This window comes from Parasteatoda tepidariorum, chromosome 1, assembly GCF_982258835.1.
Source record: "Parasteatoda tepidariorum strain Cologne lab strain chromosome 1, Ptep-v5.0, whole genome shotgun sequence".
Classification (NCBI taxonomy): Eukaryota; Metazoa; Arthropoda; class Arachnida; order Araneae; family Theridiidae; genus Parasteatoda; species Parasteatoda tepidariorum.
In genome coordinates this window covers 32,722,923-32,736,935 of record NC_141755.1, presented here as the reverse complement: position 1 = coordinate 32,736,935, position 14,013 = coordinate 32,722,923, and the positions used below count along the sequence as shown (strand labels likewise).

Here is a 14,013-nt window from a genome sequence, read left to right as displayed (position 1 = left end):
ATATACTTTAAATGCGAAATATGAGGTCAAAAGCTACAAATTTAGTTTAAAATCTTGAGGCAATATAATGATTTGATGCTTAAATTCATAATTTTTTAATTGTGACATTCTTAAATCAGATAGTTCCTTAATATTTTTCCATACAGTGCTTCAGTACTTTTTAGTACTTTAGTTTCCACTATACACAGAAACAACTTATTGCAAACAAAGAAATCATGGTGTTTTTACTAAAACCCGATTTCCTAACGAATTCGAAAATGTGGTTTATCATTATTTAATTATTGTTATTGATTAGCTTGTTTTCATAATTTGTAAACATCAAGTATAAAATTAATTAGTAGAAATAAAAATTATAGAGAAATAGAAAAAATACAAAAATAGGAAAACTTAAAGCCTATTTTATGTTTAAATAATTACATTGAATTTTAATATCATATTATTTATATTGAAACAATCATTATGATAAAAATTTAAATTTCGCACGCATCATTTTAAGAAGAGAAGCAATGATTGTAATAAAATATTACCATTAAACTAAAAATTGCAGTACAATATTCTATGTAACTTTCCTAATAGTATACATAGTTTTTAGTTTTTTCTTTCGGCAGTATGAGTATCATTTATTTGGATGATATAAATAATTAATCATAGTCTGAGAATTAAATCTATTTAGCAAGGAAATACATAATTTATAACACTATTCAATTATAACGTATAAACTACCAGGCATTAATGCAAACAAACATATTAGTTAATTAAAGAAATGATTCCAAGAAAGTGAAGCAGTAAGATATTTCCTGATTAAAAACTTCGTTAGTTTCAAAAATAAATACGAAATAATAGTCGACATGTTTTAAGCGCTCAAAAATAGGTGCCTATTTTCAACACTTGCCAAACGTGAATGAGAGGAAACAAACGAGATTTGAAATGTAAAACGAAAAGTTGCCTACTTAAAATAGAAAAATAAAGGTAAGAAACAAAACTAGAAAGAAATCAAAGTAGCCGAAAAAAAAGATTAAAAATAGAACAAACAAAACTACAGTGGCCGAGAGGGGCGCGCTACGGAGTGATGGTACAGGGCATCAAGATGAGCTAATGTAACGGAATGGAAATAATTTTGGCACCATATAATTTCAAATAATTTGACACCAGAAATAATTTTAAATAAAAGAAAATTAGATTTAAGGAACATGGTGGATATATCCGTTATCAATAATACGAGAAATGATCAATTTCTGCACATTGTTGGAATCTTTGGCATAAATTTAATATCGAGAATGCCAAAATTATTTCACCTCAACCATATCAATTCATCTTGATGCCCTGGAATCTTGTTTTACTCATATGAATACTTAATGTTAATTAGTTAACATTAGTTCCTCACTACTTCGCCATAGCGGACGGAAGTGCATTTTATCCTGATTTGCCCCTCTCGGCCACTGTGATTTTTCTTGTGCTGTTTTTCAACTTTTCCCTTTTTCCTCTATCTCAGCTGCTGTGGTTCTTTTTAGTTTTGTTTCTCGGCTTTATTTTTCCATTTTTCGCTAGCAACCTTTCGTTTTACATTTCAAATCCGTTTTGTTTCTTCTCATTCAAGTCTACCAGGCCATAAAATGGACGCCTATTAAGTGCTTGAAACATGTCGACGGTTATTTCCTATTTATATATATTATATTTTTTGAAGCTAATTAAGTTTTTAAATCAGGCTAATCCTATTAGTTATTACTTAATTATTTTAAAATTCAATAGAAGTGTAACTCTTAAACAAAATAGTACTTTTCCAATTATGTTCATAAAAATAGTGTTTTTTAAAACTTCCAAGTTCATAATGTTTTATATTTCCCTTTATGAATAATTACATCGCATAATTCCATGTATTGAATTTTGCATTTTTATTAGATATATATAAAAATTCTTTTCGAAGAAGGGAAAGTATTTTTAAATATTGAATTGTCAATTTAGTTCCCGTGGTTTTTCATCAAAAAAATGTATTTTTTCCACGTGTAATTAAATGTTTCTGACGTAATGTTGCAGATCAGAAGATGATGTGTTGTTCTACAGGAATCTATGTTTTACTTGTTTTTGTTCTATTTAAAATTTGTTAATTTTCTTGTCACTAAAATGGAATGTCAAAAGTTAATGCTTTTTCGGCAATTATTTTAATCAATGTTTTAAGGCCACAGAAGCTGCTCGTGACGCATTAAGAGAAACATTTTCAAATATTGGATGGTCAATTAAGTTCCCGCCGATGTTCTTTAAAAAAAATTTACTTTTTCCACGTATAATTAAATGCTTTTGACGTAATGTTTCAGATCATTTTAAAGATGACGTGTTGTTCTACTGGACTCTATGTTTTACTTCTTTTTGTTCTAGTTAAAATTTGTTAATTTTCAGGTCATTAAAATGAAATGTCAAAAGTTAGGGCTTTTTAGGCAAATGTTTTAAGGCCACAGAAGCTGCTCGTGACGCATGTTGAGGATGCTATAACTCGAAAAGTCCTCGTAATTGGTGTGACAAGTTTAAAAATGACAATTTTGAGTTAAAGGCATGCCTCATTCTGGCTATCCCGATGAGCACGATAAAAAGCAATTAAACCTACTTTTTGAGCAAAAATTCTTGTCAAACGACAAATAAACTGACACAGAAAAGGGAATAATTCCAAATTTTAAACTTTTGTCGAAACAGCGGGAATTCAGATGCTAATCCAATATATTCAAATATATTATCCATTACTATGGGGTTGCTATCGAAAATTTTTACTTTATAATTATTTCAAAACTTACTATTTAATCAAGTCGAAATGATTAAAGGACAGGAGCAAATAGGCACACAAACAAAATAAATCACTTACTAAATTCTATTACTACGCTTACGATGAGTTGTTGCAATTTAAAAGTTTTATTTTTCTTTACTTTTTGTTATAATATTTGACGATTATTGCTTTAAATCCCCCAATTAGCCTTTTTCTATAATGAATATCAAACAGATATAATAAAAATCAACTAAGAAATAATAAATATCAAACATGAAACAATAAATATCACACCTAACGCAATAAATATCAAACCTGAAGCAGTAAACATCACATATGAAGCAATAAATATAAAACCTTAAGCAATAATATTTCCCCTGAAGCAAACAGCCAACATATTTAAAATCAAGTGAAATCTTAACGACACAAAAATCAATTCGTAAATTGATCCAAAAATGAAATAAATTTGTCTTTTCCTAGAGATTAAAGCAAATTAAATTATAATTTAAATACAATAAAAATTTTATAAGTGAAAACTCAATGCATAGCTCGAATGGAAAAGCGAAACCGATTTTTATTCCTTGGGATGAAGCGAAATTGACGTCATATTTAAAAGCAATTAAAGCCTTAAACACTCGAAAAATATATTGTGATTCTAAGAATTAAAAGTAATTCGTACGATAAGTTCTTTTGAATTATATAACTTTAATATTAAAGGAATAATATCTTTCCCCACTTGTTCAATAATAAGTATACTGTTAATTTGATTGCCTACTTTTTCGTTAATAAATGAAACTTTGGAACACAAAAAAACATTGCATGTTTTGAAAATTAAATAGATAAAACTACAGATACAGTACACTAGTAAGCTACACATTGAACTAAGGAATTATGTACTAGGTAAAACGTAGAATAATATCTAATAGATTTTATTCAAATAATTATGCATATAATTAAGTAAATTATCTATGTGACGTAAGAAAATAGATGAAATATCAGTTAAAATAAGTAAAATCATATACTTTTAATTCATGACATATTGCTGTCCCTAGCAAATCAAGCCAAATTTTTTTATACAGTTAGCTATTTTGGCTAAAAAACGTTACATATAAAACATTTGTCCATTTTGCTTGTGGTTGCAGCTTTATTGAAGACACCTTTCAATGCATAATTGGTATTAATTACTTACTTAATTTATTTATCTAAATTAATTAACCTAACCTACTTTTATTAAAACTAATACGAGAAGGGTTTTAAAAATTTACATGCTAATTTTAATACATTTCTTAACAAAATTTGAGTAATGAAGTCATTTATACTTTGAAATTAAGAAAAATTCTCCTTCAGTTGAATAATTCTCATTAATTTCACTAAACTTATTTGCTAAATTATCTCACTGGAATTAGTTTTGATAATTTTGAATAAAAATTCATTTAAATTAATTTCAATATTTCACTTGGATGATTTCTGATGAAATTATTTACTCTAACTGGCTTACAATCTCACGTCAGAAATAAAAAAATATTGGGTGTTGATAGATATGCTAATGGATAATGACTTGTTTCAAACATGCAATTACTTTTTAATTATAGAGGGAATAAAAATTTATTAAGGAATTATCATTTTTATGGAATAAAAATGAGTAATTATTTGTAAATAGTTGATAAAACTAACGTCTATATTAAGATATTCACTATAATTTAAGACCATGAATTTTTACCCTTTCACCTGAAGTTATAGAGTATATTTTGCCCTTGAACTGATTCGTCTAAGAAAAAAAATATCAATGTTTGGGGCGTAAAATATTAATTTCATATCTGAAGGTTTTCCAAACTCGTTTTGAACGATTACGCAGCGAATTAAATATCCCAAGCATGCAATTGGCGAGTTTTCGGCAAGCCTGAAAGGTCGAAAAAATAGATCAGATACATGATTAGCTGTTGAAATAATTAGAGAAATAAAACTTTCATTTTTCATACGTTTTTTTTAATCAGTAATTATCTAGTAGTAAATAGAAAACCCTTTTTTTTATTTTTGTTTATAAATATTTCATAGATATATGAAATTAAAACTTATCATTAAATAAAACCTTACCATTGAACAAAACGCATAAAATGTATTTTAATAAAATAAATTCATTACTTTTAAGCTTCATGGTATTCTATTATATAGATTATTCTATTTATTCCTGCTTAAGAAATGCAACTGAACGCTATACAAGCATCTAAACTTTATATTACAAATTGTTTTAGATCATACTAAAGCAATGTTTAGCAGTTATTCTCTAATCTAATATTTATTTTTCAATTTAATTTTTTCTTAATATATTTGTGCAGCTACGTTGTTTACAAAAGTAATTATTGAATAATTTTTTTTAATTGAATTGAAGTTTGGAATCGAACTTTTAATGCATCTTTAATATAATTTAAATCTCCATTAAAATTTTTAAAATATTCTAAGCAGTAAGAAGTAATAATATTTCTCAATTCTCAGCGATATAAACGTGTAAACATCTGAAAAAAATGTAGGAGGCTATAAAAATTACGTGACTGGTTCAGTCCAAAAAAATAATAAATTTTATTTTTAATAGCAATTTATTTTTAATTAAACGTAGCCTCAATTTTTAAAAAACTTTTGAAATTGGCAAGACAAAATTGCTAGATCTTTAAATGTATTTTTTTTTTTAATATTTATATCTTAATCCCTAAACGTTATGTGACAAATTTTTATATTTAACTATTGTTAAAAGAAACTTATTGGGTTAATTTTTAAAAATTTGACGTTTAAAATAAATTTATCTTCCCAATCATTTTAGTATAATTGCTAGAATTATATTATAAAACGAAATATTTACTTCATATAAAGATTTCCTAGCCTTACTGTTTTTACTATAACGAATATAAGCCATTCTAAAATAACAATGCCGTATTTACAGGACTATATAAGGAACTTTTTATTTTCAGCAGCATTTTATAGCAAATTGGACTTTAAATACTCATTTGAGCTGTTTTTAAGTTACAAATTGTTAAGGACGCAAAACAAGTTGCTAATTTTGCCTTAAAAATGTAAATCTGTCTTTCATGGGAACTATGTTGAGAGTACTTCAAGTAATAAAGCCCATACTATAAAGTATAATTCTCCTCAGTTATTTTAACAGTTTTTTCAGTCTTAATTCATAAACTAAAAATTATTTTATTGATTCAATATTTTTGAAAATGTAATTTTTTTTTCTTTAAAGTAAGAGAACTTATCCTTCTTATGCGATATTGATTTAACGAGTTTACTAACAACATGTTTTTAAAATGATACATGTAATCGAATTTCTTTCAACTTTTCATTTTTAAATGAAATTTTTTTTCATTTTTAAAATAAAAAAAAAGTTTAAATGGATAAAGAAAAAGTTATCTCAAATTCCCCGTTTCTTAACGTTTCTCAGTAGTAACATGTAAAGACAAGTTGTAAATGTTCTTGCGTGTGTTATTTAATGGAAATATTTATGCATATTGTATATAATAAATATTCAGTTTTTGACGGTAATGAAATCACCTTTTTTATTTTTTAAATGAAAATTTAACAGCTTAAGAAACGATATTGAATTTTGTGCAGCTCAAAGCAGAAAATTTGCATTGTTGTTGTTTCTCATGTCACTTGCCAATATCAGTACGCCCGCTTCATGAACCCAAGCAAATTAAAGGAAAGAAGTACTTTTCTTGCTTTTCAGTGACGCCATCTATGACCAGGAATACAACTTCAACCGCACACACGTCACTGCCCGTTTCAAAGGGCAGACCCCATCATACATCCACTCACTCACAACTCGTAATTTTGAACTGAACCAGAGAATGATCAATATCCAATTCAGTACCCCCCCCCCCAATGGTATTGATTTGTTCTGGGAACTTGGAGGACTTTGTGACCCGATAGATTTAATTTGCCCCAGTCACCATTTACAGACGGGGATCGATCTCACAACCTCTTGGACATGGGCCCAACCTCCTACCAACCAGGCTATCCCAGCCTGAAAATTTGCATAAAAGGGCATAATTACCGTTTGGATAAACGTTTTTTATTCCTGAGTCAATTTATGAATATAATTAAATTAAACCTCGGCGAAACTGCAATTTTTCGAAATCCTTGATACTATGGTTTCAAAAAGCGTTCATTTTCTTTCTTAGTTTACATTATTGTGGTGTTTTATACCTCATTAATTTTCAAAACGTATGAACACGGAAAAAAATATCATCTTGAAAATTTTAATGCTCAGAAAAAAATGCCCTTGACTACAAGACAGTTTAATTTCACCCAGTTTGTATTATTGTGCTTCAAAGGTTTCTTGCTCAATATTACTCTAAATCGTGAGAAGTTTATTTAAAACTTGTTAATACACTCACGCAAAAAGTTATCCATAAAATTCAAGTCATTTCTCAGTTTTTCAAAAACAATTCACGTTATCGTTTTAAATAAATTATCTAAAATAAAAGTGATCAAATTTAGTCAGTTTAAATGTTAGGAGACTTTAAAACAAATTTTGTGTATTTTGTCTTGTGTTTCGGAAACACGACTTTTTTTTTAATTTAAATAATTTGACTGAAAAATTTTGAGACGTATCATCGAATTTTTGACGATCGAGCGATAAAAGTTTAGTAGATAGGATATTAGTCAGTTTTAGGATATTTAAATATTTAATAAATGCAGAAAAAATATCGATTTCAACTAATAGATCAATATAATTTGTTTTGCAACTGAAATTGTCAATTTACTTGACAATTTGTAATTTTTCAAGTAAATAATACCCTAAATACTCAGAATATTTGCTTGAAAAATCAAGTTGTTTACTCAATGTGAATTTAAAATTTAAATGTTATCTTTTTATATGAATGACAAATTTAAAACTGATTATGAAAAAGTGTACTTAATCGTTTGCTTGAAAACTCAAGCTAAGAAGACATTCTAAATCGTTTGCTTATTTGCAATAAAAAAAATTGAATAATTTGCTGCATTTTTCTCATCATATTTTAATAGTTTAGAATAAAATATAGCGTAAACAGGAGCTTTTAAAAAGGATTCAATGGCAATAGTATAAACATTTTAAATAAATTTGGAATCATATTTCTTTTTATTGAAGCCAACACATGAATAAAAGGTAAACCAATATAAAGTAATTTTTTGCTCTAACATTAATCTTCGAACTCCATCATTAATCTTCGTAATCCAACATTAATCTTTCTAAGCCAACAATAATCTTTGCTTTTCGACAAGAAATATTAGTCTCTAATTTAAGGGTAAGATTGCTGTTCACGTTTTTTCCCTGTCTTAAAAACTATCGGTATGGAAAATTTAGCTTGGTTGATAAGTAACTTTAAATTCTTTCATTGTTAGATATCGTCTGCAACGTTAATTGTGCGTCATTAAAGAAACTGCCAAAATTCTTAAAATGGTAAAAATTATTTCTGTAAATTCTATGAATGTTTAAACATTTATTATCTTCAACAAGCTAACAAATGAATTTAAATTTTTAAAGAAAAACACTTTTTAGTAAAATTAAGCTATTGGTTTTCAAATATTAGTTAATGATTATTTAAACCACGTTTTTTTTTAATTTTGTTATCGAAATTTCGTAGTACAATTAAATTTTTAATGTACCTTGAAATCTCTATTAGATTTTTAATATATTCTAACCTATAAGAAGTTATAATATTCTTCAATTACAGTTATATAAACATGTAATATCTGAAACAATGTAGAATTTTATGGTAATTCCGCGACTGGTGCAATCCATGAAACCATTAAATTGTATTTTTAATGACAATTTATTTTTAATTGAATATGATCTATTTGCATAAGTCTTTAAAAACTTATGTTAAATGTTTTGACATTAATCATATAATATTTATTTTCAGCTCATAAAAATGTGTGAAATATACAAAGCAAGTTTTGATCTCATGATTGAATTTTCACATGCTAGGACTCAACATTAATGTTTAGAAGCCTAACCTTAAATATGGTAATTAATGTGTGTAAACGATATTTTAAGTTACAAGAATCAACACAAAAACCTTTCCCTAAATAAACATGCTTTTTTTCGATGGACTCGAGTTTTTGGATCCTAGTAGCCACAATCATTTTTTAAAAAATAATGGTCCCAATAGTCTGGACAGAAGAGCAGTGGAAAATTTGAACTATTTAATGTAACATTTCACTCCTTGTGTCTTTTTCCATCCCTCTGGAACTAATGTAGCATAGCAAAAAATTTTGCACACAGTTATGAAACTTATTCATCCGGAATTAATCCGGCGCAAAAAATTATTTTGTATGCTTAATGATTATTTCTTATTGTTAGATTTGTTGTTGAAAAAATAAATGTTGTTGAATGGTTGAAAAAATTGAATTGGAAGGTATACAAATTTTTGCACCAATTTAGTCTACACGATTAAAAATGACAAAATCAAAATTTGAATGAAATCGGCCGATTACTTCTTGAGTAAAAAAATTTTTAAAAAAATACAATTTCTTTGAATGGTTGAAATACGGAAAAAAATTGAAATAGCACCTGCCTGAACATTTTGGAACTATATTTTAAAGATAGTGATTACCAACCCCATATTTTGGGATTAAGAATCTAAATCCATCGAAAAAAATATGCTTTATTGAGAAAGTAAGTTTTTAAATCTGACTTTATATTTTAAAGCTAATTAAATGTAATTCATTAACATATTTAAGGTTAGACCATTTAATAATTGAGATTGAGCCCCAATGAGTAAAAATATGATCATTAGATGATCAGTTACTATGAGTTTCACTTTTTTTTCTACTTGGAGCACTGCAAAAATTAAAACATGAAGCTTTGAATTTCTATCATTTGTACAGTAATTTTATGCATGCGGAAAATATAATATTGTTTCTCTTGAATCTTTAGGAGACTGTACATATTTAATATAAATTCTTAAAAGAAAATTATCTGTTGACAAGTAATGCAGAGTAAAATACACTTCGAAATTTTTTCATTTCCATCTCTTAAAAAACTTTAACAAAAAATAAGACTTTTTAAATTTCATTTAAGCTGTTACTTAAGATTTAATTTATTCTTCACCATTCTATACTTTTCAAAAGTTACATAGAAGCAGTTGCGTAGAATGAAATTAAATTTTGCATTCATAAATTTTAAAATGTCAGTTTATAAACTAAATCAACAACATCTTATTCATTTATTTGGTTCTAAAGTGCTTCTTATTGCACAGAAAAAGAAATTTTAGTAAAATTACCTTAAATATATATTAATTACACTTCTAAGGGGGAAAAACATAATTCCGGTTAATAAAACCGAAATACACGGTCTTTAAACCATTTTTTTTTTTTGGTAATTTTACCATTCATGTGGTAACAGTTTCCTCAAAATTCTTAATTTCAAAATTATATCTCCTATTACCATACATTTAGTAAACAATATAAAACTGAAAAGTAGATAGCAAATGGTTTTCATGCCATGCTCTAAGGTATTATGATAAAATTACCATACTTTGCTGAATTTTAATAAATTTTATAAACCCATATTTATTATTAATTTGGCCAAAATCATTACAAAAAGCACATTGGTAAGGCTTTCAGAGCTTTTTTTCCTTTAGAGAAATATAAATTTTAGAGCAATGTAATTAGAAACGTTGTAAATTTTACAATATTCTGGTAGTTTTGAGCATACATTTTTTCGCTGTGTGATCTCAATTGTTAATTTTTCAAGAAAATAATTAAAAAAACGTATTGTCGTAAGAGCTAAGCATATCGCTTCAAAGCATTTAGAAAGAAATTAAAATTTTTAAAAACTAATCAACATATTTGAAATTCAAAAGCGGAATTTTTATTTCAGGCACTTACTTTTTAAGTGAACGAATTGAATTATATCTTATTATCTGAATTATTTTACGAGAAACTGTCAATTATTTTTTTTAAAAAAAGTTACAAAATGATTTTTTTTAATTAAAAACAAAACAAACGTATTTCAACCAACATATAAGTAAACGTAACGTTTACCTGCGAAAATGTTCCTCGCTCACCATTTGCTATGAATTTGATCCTAAAATTACTTCTTAATATAAAACTTTTGTGCTTTAAAAGGAAGCAAAATTACAATAAATGTACCACTGAATAATCATCAACTTATAAATTATAATCATGCCGAAAGATTGTTGTTTCTAACCCCCGAAATAATCTATTTCAATTAGATAAAGCCTATAAGTCCAAAAAACTTCAATAAGTCCAAACAGAGAGGACCTCTTTGAAAACCTCGTCTAAATAACAATTACAAAATTCCATACTCCAAAACGTCCTATAAAATCTACCAAATGCATTTGAATCTAAAGAAATTTGCTTTCCTGCTCTAAGAAATCAAAACTACCAGAATATGGTAAAATATATCATGTTTCTGGCTCTATGAGAACTCCAAAAATCTCGGCTATTTTTAAACCGAAGCGTTTTGGCAGTGATTTTGGTAAATTTAACAATAAAATATGTTTTTAGAATATGTGATAAAATTTAATAAATGATGTAAAATTCTGTAAATTTATCATGATACCTTACAACATGGCATGAAAATCATTTATTTAATTAAAATTACTTTTCAGGTTTGTATTTTTTTTACTAAATATGTGATAATAAAAACTATAATTTTAAAAACCAGAATAAATTTTTGGTAAGACATTAGCATGTGAGTGGAAAAATTACCAGATGAATAGATTAAATACAGCACATTTTGGTTTTATTAGTCATATTTATGGTTTTTTGCCCAAAAATATACAGTATAGTCCTTACTGAATAGTACTATAATACTTCGAGTGTATCTTGTAAATATTTTGTGACGTTTTTAATGTAAAAACTGTAAAAAAATGTAAACTGACACATTTAAAAATTGATTATAACTTCTATGAAAATTGACGTTAATCATCTAAGACTAAACAATTCTAATGTTTTTTTAAATCACAAAAAGTCATAAGAAATAAAATAAATTTAAATTAATTCACTAGAGTAATATGCTTCGACTGTGTTTCTCAAATTACATAAAAAAATCAATATTTTATAAAGGAGTAATTAAAAATATCATATTATAGTAATAATCAGCATTCATTTAAAGTAATGATCAATTGTTTTTAAGATATTCAACTTCATGAGCTATTTCTTTTCCTAAATACATGAGTTTTTAACTTATGTTCTGTTCAATTACATATCAAGCATATGGAAAACTAACCAATAAAAGTTTTATTAAAAGTATATTTTAGGCATGGGCAATGAAATCAATTATAAAATATTAAATTCAATATTTAAAATTCAATAGTAATCGTATGCATTCATATGATCAATATCAAGAATTTTGCTTTTATGAATACATCAACATCAAATTTGTGGAAATTTCATAATTAATTGCATAAATAATAAAATAAAAAAGCGAAAACTAACCAATACATATAATTTTATTTCACCCAATTAATAAATAATTAAGTTCTTAAAATTATAATAATACGCATTCATTTGCACTTTTTCGTTTATAATTAAAAGAATATCAACATGAAAGGACATTGTGAATACAAAGGATGCAAGAACATTGAAATTTTCAAATTGAAGCAATAATCTGTAATTATTTTAAACATTTCATCATAAGAACTATTTTTTTTTATCATTAATTCGATTGAACTCCGTACGAAACAGCGAAAACTGAACAGATTATTATTCAATCAATTAGGAAATTAAATTGATAAAATTATGATAATATGCATTCACTTAAATTTCTTAAACGATATTAAAAAGAAAAATGTTCAAGACAAAAAAGCAATGTAAATTCTCAAATTGAAGTTATTATCTGTGATTTGTTAAAAATTTGAATTTGGGAACAATTTATTCAATTTATTATTAATTATATTATTATATTATAATTTTATCATTTATTTTCTGAAGCTCCTATGCCTTAGAGAATACTGTACACAAACAATTATTAATAAAACCTATTAGTAAATTCATAGCACTATTCGTTCACCTACGTTATCACCATGGAAATAGAAATTACTATTCAAACCAAAAAAATAATTGAAACTCTCAAATTGAAGTTATAACCAGCATTTCAGTTGAAGTAAAAAACTGTCATTTTCAAATATTTAATTTTAATAAAAAATCCTCATTAATTCTATGAAATTTAATATGAATCAGTGAAACCTAAGCAATAAAAATGATTTTTATTCAATAATTTAATAAATTCCTAAATAATATTAATTCCTATTCACTTACTATATTCTGCAATAATAATAAATAGCAAAAACTCTAGCCATAGCAAAAGAGTGATTGAAGTAATAATCAGCACTTAAATGTAATTAAATATTTAACAAAAAATACCCTGCGAATTTTGTAAGCTATTTTAATTTAAGAATTATTCTTTTAAACAAAGATAGTATTCATTGAACTTTATGAAATAAGAGCAACTAATCAATTAGAACAATTTTAAATTTATGTTTTGGAATCTGGAATATAAATCAAATTACAGGGATCTGTCTAGTTTTTTCTGAGAGGTACCTATTTTGTGAAAATTTAGACATAATTTGTGAAAATTAAAAGTTATATTAAAAAATCAACACAAAAATATGGTAAAAATATGGATTTATCGTTTTTACGAGACACAAAAATAAAATTTTAAGAAAAAGTATTTTTCCTGAAGTTGAATTTGTGAAGGTACCGCTAAACGGTAGTAAATTTGACTTGGACAGATCCCTGTTAAAACGAAAAAAAAAAATGTGCATTCACTTACGTTTCTGCTATAGGGAGAAATAGTATTCACACTGAAAAAGCGATCGAAAAACTCAAATTGGAGTAATAATCAGCTTTGTGCACTTGACGAAGTGATCATAATACAGTAGGTCATTCTTCTTCGCGCGAAAAAAGTGAAAGTGATAATCAAGTGATATCAACTTCATTCAAGTGTTCAATTTTCGAATTATTTCCCGAATTTTGCATATGGAAGCAACTAGGAGGAAGTAGCAGACGCGACTGGGGCGGTCAAGGACTAAAGCTACCTGAGGCATCATAAGCAGCTAACCTTCAATGCTCTTGGACCATGGGTCATAAGGATAATTACCATTTTTTTCGCAATTGCAGAAATCCCATTTCAACGATCTTCTGCAGGAAAAAATATTAATCAGTGCCTAAATAGAACAAAAAAAATTTAGTAACATAAACTTTGATATATCTGTTTCAAGGTTAAATTTTTTCTTGGTTAAGACCGTTTCGAG

At 26.5% G+C, this 14,013-nt stretch overlaps 1 protein-coding gene across 1 annotated transcript in view; it reads right to left on the bottom strand.

The window, feature by feature from the left end:
- Window positions 1–13,782, bottom strand: part of LOC107441687 (very long chain fatty acid elongase 7) — a 120,456-nt gene extending 106,674 nt beyond the window's left edge. The window contains exon 1 of the mRNA XM_043048016.3: window positions 13,533–13,782. The gene's annotated coding sequence lies outside the window, so the exon portion shown is untranslated. The remainder of the gene's footprint in view (window positions 1–13,532) is intronic.
- Window positions 13,783–14,013: the final 231 nt, after the last annotated feature.